Genomic DNA, 7,324 nt, shown 5'->3' on the forward strand with positions numbered 1-7,324 from the left:
AACGACGGCGTCTTTACCAACTGTGAAAATGGCTGTGGCACCCCCAAATCGCACATTTCTGCCTCTGACGGCGAGGCGGTCGCCATGGCAACGTGGCTTTTTTGGCTTTGAGGGGTGATAACAAGGTGGAGATGTGCTTAAAGAGGGAGGGGACGCGGGGAAGATGGGGATGGCTGCGCGCAGGGGGAGGGTGAGAGATAAACTCGAAATGTGGCTTCCAAAGTATTTTAAACCGCGGGGGAGCCTTGGCATTGGACAAAGGGAGAAATGCACGAAAGAATCACGTGCACGTGCCTGCACATACACACACACACACACACACACACACACACACGTGCGCCCATGCACACACGTGCGTTACTTCATAGTGGTGAGGTCCCTAGGAACGGAGTAGATGCGGATTTTGGGTGCATTTAAACCACACAATGATTATGAATCCCATTGAGGTGGTTTGGAAATTGGACTCGCCATCCACGACGAGTCCAAGGTAAATCCCTGCGGTTTCCCTGTAAGTATCTTTGATAAAGTTAGTTGGACTGAAATTGCTTTGCACGCACCTGCGTCCCTTTAGATGGATTAATTTTTGTTAATCCATCTAACTTAATTCCAACTTTATTTTTGACATTGACATCGGATTAACAGCCCTCAGTCATCTGATGAAGAGCATGGAAAAAAAAAACATTTGAATGTAGCAGTGCATACATAACTACTGTTATACATGTACACTCACACATGCATACACACTTTTACTTTCACAGACCACTTAGAAAGGTAGGCACTATTAGTGTTGTGGTATTGGAGACAGCTCTGGGTCTCCACACCACTTTCACATGGTTTCGCCATGACGTGGACACAGTTCTTAGGTCTTAGTCTTGGATATAACTGATTCAATGGGATTTCAAAAACCAGGGAAAGTTGGTCCTTATACAGTGCCGTTATCCACCTTTCTTTCAATGCAACCAGTATGGTGTATTTCCCTCATTGGTGTCACCCATTGACGGTATAAAAAGATGGACGGAGCTTTGGGTTTCAAAAAAGAGGCCATAGCTGAAGTACCAAAAACCTGCATTCTATTATTTGCCCAGCAGGAACCGCCAAAACTGGTTGCAAAAATACTAAGTACAGAAAAGAGCCCTAAATTCATACTGTTCGACGATTTAAACATTTTTTGTTGGTCTAAACAGTAAAAAAAAAAAAAAAAAAAAAAAAGGGGGGGGGGGCAAATATGGCTTAATGTCTATTTTGTCTGATTTGGTTTAATTTTGAGAGAAAAAAATGGCATGAAGTTGTGGGCGTAGCTAAAGTTTAGTAGCCAAGAGCAGTCGGCTTAGCAGCGGGTGTTGGGGCGCACTCGGCAATCCAGTCATTTCTCACCTCCGGCACCACCCACAGATGCAAATGTTTCAAAACAGACCAGAACCCCTGGATTCCACTGGCCATGAAACCAATCGTTAGGCACTTACGTTTCAATGTACGTTTTGCGTTTTTTTGGAGCCAGTCCTCTGAATTTCCCATGGTAGTGTCGAAGTATTTTCTCAGCAGTTACTGCTGTCTGTTTATTATCTCCAACCAGTCTGGCCATTCCCTTCCCGCCTCTGGCAACAACAGGGCCATTTCGCTCAGAGAGAGAAATTCTGCTCACTGTATGTTTTTTTCTGGACAACCGTTCAGATGGTAAAATCCCCTTTCTTCCTCCAGCAAGTCCTCTTCACCGCGTCGACATGCCGAAATACACCGAGCTGCTGCTGCGCGCTTGACTGATCAGACATTTGCATTAGCGTGCAGCTGAACAGGTGTTCCTAATAAAGCGATCGCTAAGGATCTATCCAAGATCCAACCTTTGGTTAGACCTGTGAAGGTGTCTCAACGTGCGTCTTCCAACCATCACCAACCGAACATATGGTCCCGATCGCGATTAAACCACACTCTCAATCCCCTTCTAAGGGGAGGCAGATACGATCTCACTCCCGTCTTGGTAATCAACTTGTCAGTGCGGAAGGCACCAGAGCAACCGGCGAGCCTATGAACTCTGTCTCACACGCGCACACAGTCCAGCTAATCAAGAGGTTGACTGGGACAGCAGAGAAGAAGAAAAAAACAGGCCCACAGGAAGTTAAACCCATGTCACAGGAAATAGGATGTGTCTTTTTTTCTGGGGGCTGCACTATCCCCGTGATTAGAGGGAGCAGATTGAGCTGTCTCCTTGCATTACACACGCAGAAAACACACTCGCACGGACACACACATCCGAACACGCGTCCACAGCCAGGCAGACGTGGGAGGGGAAGGGACGGGAGAAGGACTTGCGACATAAGCCGGAGCACAAACACACTCGCAGACACACAATTGCATAAATAAACATGTTGTCCCTGATTTTTTTGTTCATTTTTTTTCATTTCCGGTCGACTATCTTCTGCCTCAGTTGGTGAGGAACAGCGGCGAAGGGAGGGGCTAAGAGCGAGTGAATGTCCCTTTCATCCTGTTATGACTACAGCCGGCTGACAACAAGACGAACGCGGAGATGAACGCAAACTGGAATAATTGTTGGGGGGGTGGGGAGTAATGAATTCCGAGACAAATGTTTACACAACTGTTTGCGTGACATTTCAACAACTTGTTTTCACATTTTTCAAGAGCAGCTGCTTTTGTTTCCAAATAATTAAGCCGTGCGCAATGTAGCCGATTTCTTCAAACTGTCGCACGTTTCAAATCTGAAACAAAAAACATCCGGCGCTGCACAGCAATTGAAAACATGTTTTTCTTTTGGGTTTTTCGAATGAAAACGAACCGAGTCGGTTTGTGTCATTTTATTGTCACGCTCTGGCATTGTTATATTTATCGCACAAGATACAAAGCAATTCATTTTGCTCCGCGGAAGCTTCTGTTCATGACATGTTCATGGTGTAGGTTTGACGAAAACAACATCAGATTCAATTGAGGAGAAAAAAAAACAGAAGCAAGGGATTAGTCTAAAACGACATTCATCTATTTTCCATCACTGTTTATCCTGCACTTAGTGTCGCAGGAGCCCAACACAGCTGTCACAGTGCAAAGGACCCTGGGCAAGTTGCCAGTTCATCACAGGACTGACCTCAAGAGACGATCAAGCATTCACACACACACACTTACAGTCGGTTCAACGGTGACCATTTGCAGACAGAAACGGGTCATTTTACTCTGTAAAGTTGCTTGATAAGACAAATGGCTGATCAGCCAATCACGTGTGCGGCAAAGTCGACTTGCTGAGGTTCAAAGCAGCAGCAGAATGGGGAACGAGGGGGGATTGAAGGGATTCTGAATGCGGTGAACGCGGTGAACGCGGTTGTTGCTGCTGCAGGTCCGAACGTTTCTCACCACATTAGCGTCATATCTGATGTTTCCAAGAGAAAAAAAAATATCCGGTGAAAATATCCGGTGAGAGGCAGTCGTGTGAAGCGAAATGACTTGTTGATGTCAGGGGTCGCAGGTCAGACTGGTTGGACAGCATAGAAAGGCAACAGGAAATCAAGCAACCACTGGTTACAACCGAGTTCTGAAGAAAAGCATCTTGAATGCACATCGCCTCCGAGCAGTCTACATACTGTATAAACTCACCGGCCGCTTTGTTAGGTACCAGGTACAAGCAATGCGAACCTAATACAGCAGCATGAGAGTGCTGTTTGCAAGCTCCTGGCGGCACCTCCGTGTTGTGAGGCAACAGTGCCAGCCGCTGCACAACCGTGACAGCCTCGATGAACATGTTGTTTATTATTTTTGAATAAATATTTGGTCTTCTGTTGGATTTCAATATCTGCTCCTATTCACAATCCTGTTGCAACTTGTAAAATGACCCTGATAAATGTTTTTCTCATCACCAGAGTCGGAAAACAGGTAGGAGGAGGACTTTTACTGTCGCACACTGCCAGATATACCAGATAAATACAAGACAATCCCTATCTGAGAGCCTTTCTATACTCGCTCTATCCCTCCCCTGCTTTTCCCCTTCTGACCCAACGGCCTTTCTGTGGAAAACTCTTCTGTCTGTGAAGTCCTCGAGCTCCAGAAGCCCCTCGACTTAAACGGGCTCTGAAGGCCTCCGTATCCAATTTGATGCTTCCTTAGTCCAATGGCCACCAGTTGTTGTGCCACTATGACAGCCCCCTTCTGGCCAACAGACTGTTTCATCTGCTCCAGTGTGTTATATCCATTTCCATTAATGCCAACGCTGAAGTTAAAACTTGAATTATAAACCCTTTTAGCCAACCACAGAACGTGAAATAAAGTGTGCATGGAAGGTGAGTCCCCCAAAATGAAATACATTCACAATCCGTTCCTTTCTGCATCACGTGATGATGTTCAATCAGTATGAAAGTGGAAGAATGCATGATTTTTTTTCAACCAGGGTACATTTTCTGAAAACATAATATCCACCTCTATATCCATACAGGCGAAACACAACTTTATTTCCCATAACAATAATCAGTTAGTCTCCTGATGAAGTTGATCACAGCCTCTCCTCCAGTATCAATCACTGACCACATAAATCTCTGCCTAATAATTGATGGTCATCTAAATTTCAATTAGCTGTTTAAATCAGTTTGCTCTGGTTTCACACTGTTTCATTAAAAAGAATAAAAAAAGTCTATTTTCTCTTCCCAAAACCTGGAAAGTCTCAGTCATACTTACTTACTCATTGCATCTGCATAGACTTTCAATGTTCACTCTACACTTGCTTCATGTAAACATGATCTGCCAATGCTTCAATCAATTCAAAAGTATGCAGCAAGACTTCCTGGACAAATCCTGTAGGTACCTTGTATTACCCTGAGTTTTGTGACAGAACTGCACGTTTCAAATTTGTAGTTCTCAGTTTTAACACATATGTGAACGCACATATGTGACCTGCCATCCGGTCATGGCATCTTTTAAAAATGCATTTTGGCTCAGTTGCAAAGCACTTCAGACCCATGTTTTGAAAAGGCCACATAGATGAGGTTGCTTTGCCATATGTGCTATTATTGTTCTTATGTCTTCATCGACATATCCAATACAGTGATACCACTAATATTTTTCTTGTGCCAACTTGTTATCTTGGGCCATAAGTGGAGTAATGATGTTGGATTCTGGTTCGACACACTTTGTTTTCGGCCGATGGAGTCACAGTATCAAATTATACCCAATGCATCAACCTCAGTACTAGCTATTACACAACTTCTTTAAAGGAAACAAACATTTTTGTTTTGCAGTTTGATCTAGTTTTTCAGACATATCAGCGTCAAATCCAACAACACTAACGACAAATACTACAGCCAAGTTCAATTAATGTGCCTGGCTTCACTTTCTGGAAGTGTCTGTGTTGTCTGCTTACATACTGACTCATTAAAATCAAACTCCATCTCCCCCAACGCAAACAGCAATGAGATATTTCCCTTAAGAGCCGTTTAATAGCATTAGCGGGGGATCTGATTAGCATTAATTGGATTAAAATGTCAAAGCCAGGACCATCTCGAGGTGCTGAGACAGACTGGAAGGTACGACAGAACGACTCCGTGAGGTCTGCAGTCTCCTCCCTGCTGGAGGAGCTGTTGATCAGAGGGCGCATCTGAAAGCCTGCGCCTTTGAAAAAAGGAGGATGGATACTCGGACGTCGCGGAAATGATGCCCCGAGCAGAGTGAGAGCGAGGGGAAGATGAAGGAAAAGACGATAATGAGGGAACCAGAGAGAAAGTGATGTAGAGTTTCTTGGCCGCATCCTGTTGATTCCCTGTCACTTTGTACCGCTTTGGCCCTCACTCTATTTCCATTCAAGCGGTGGGTCCTCGCTGTGTCCCCAGGGGACCCCGGCCCAGCTATGACTCATTACGGGACGCTTAGAAGAAGACCGACAGCAATTCTGCTGCGTGTGATGATTATTTCACCGATGGAAGCTGCCAACTCCATCACCCTTTCACAAGAGAATGCCTTCACTATCTCTGTAGCTCGGCGATTGCAAATCGTACCGCAGAGGCAGCAACACAGACAGCATCCTTTGGTTTGTGTCCGGACTTGTGATCGCTCGGGTGCACCGACAGTGGTTTTCCAGTCCAGCTGCGAATAAAGATATTTTTAGACCAAAAAAAGCAGCAATCACTCGCATTAGAGACATCTAATTAAAGCCATGTAAGAAAAAAATGAGATGATAATTAAAGGTGATGGCTGGCTATAGGACACCAAATCCCGCCCAGCACTATATGGAGCTCACTGCTGCCCTCACATAATTAGCAATTGTGCTATGTGGCCCAGGCTGATAATGAAGAGAGCTTGTTACACAGTTGGAGAGGCACTTAAGAGGTGCCAGGGCTTTCATAAGGCTTTGGTTAAAGGGATTGTTAGCCATGCAGACAGCTGTTAATTGCTACTCAAGAGGCTTAAGTCTACAGAGCAAAACCTCCATGTGCATTCATGAAGACGTGCTCAAGGTATTTAAGTTGAACCCATTGTGGAGTGTCCTCACAGGGCACTAACTAACGAGGTTCCTCGAATCAGACATTTGTAAGTCAGGGATGAACACTTGTCAATGATTTGTAAGACACTGACGTGCAAGACACAGTCTGTGCATGGGTTCATGACTAACTTGCTTACGGTAAGTGGTTTATCATCTGTTGTATCCAAGTAAAAACCAAGTAACTTTGATTTTCCGAAATCTAACCATGGTTCTCAAAAAACGGACAAGTAACGTTTTATAGGATCTGACCTGTTAAACTACACTACTCACTTCAAAAACTATATGTTAATCAAGCTGATTCTGACCAAGCCATTTACATGATTGGCAGCTGCAGCTAGATGTGAATGGTAATGAAAGCAAAGCAGACTCAGACTGAAATTGAGGAAAGGAAAGATATACTTCCATGTCCACTGTCCATTTGCAGAACTATTTGACTGAAATGCTGGAAACTAATGATCAAGTAAAGGAATTGTGAACTGAACCTTTTCCAGGGTGTAACCCTGCCTTCTCCCTCATACAGTTGAGTCAGAACCCAGGACCCCTGTGATCTTAAGGCTGGTAGTGATGCTGACATTACCAAATCATATGTCTGTATCAATCATTTGTCTGTTTTCAATCACTGTCAAAAAAGCAAAACTTAGGTTTCTAGAAGTGTCACGATAACCTGAAACCTTGTATCATAGTGTGACCATTTCCAGCATCACACCCATGACAACACACAACTGCAACAGCAGTCGCTCACTTGTCATCTTGACAATCAGATACATCTCTACACCCTTGACTTACTTATCAGTTTAGCAGGACCAGGGATCTTCCTGAGGTTTCACAGCCGTTGCTCAGAGGGAGCAGGCAAGTTCAAAC

The sequence above is a fragment of the Nelusetta ayraudi genome, unplaced genomic scaffold (genome assembly GCF_046127955.1).
Source record: "Nelusetta ayraudi isolate G7.1 ecotype Tasmania unplaced genomic scaffold, CSIRO-AGI_Nayr_v1 ptg000135l, whole genome shotgun sequence".
Classification (NCBI taxonomy): Eukaryota; Metazoa; Chordata; class Actinopteri; order Tetraodontiformes; family Monacanthidae; genus Nelusetta; species Nelusetta ayraudi.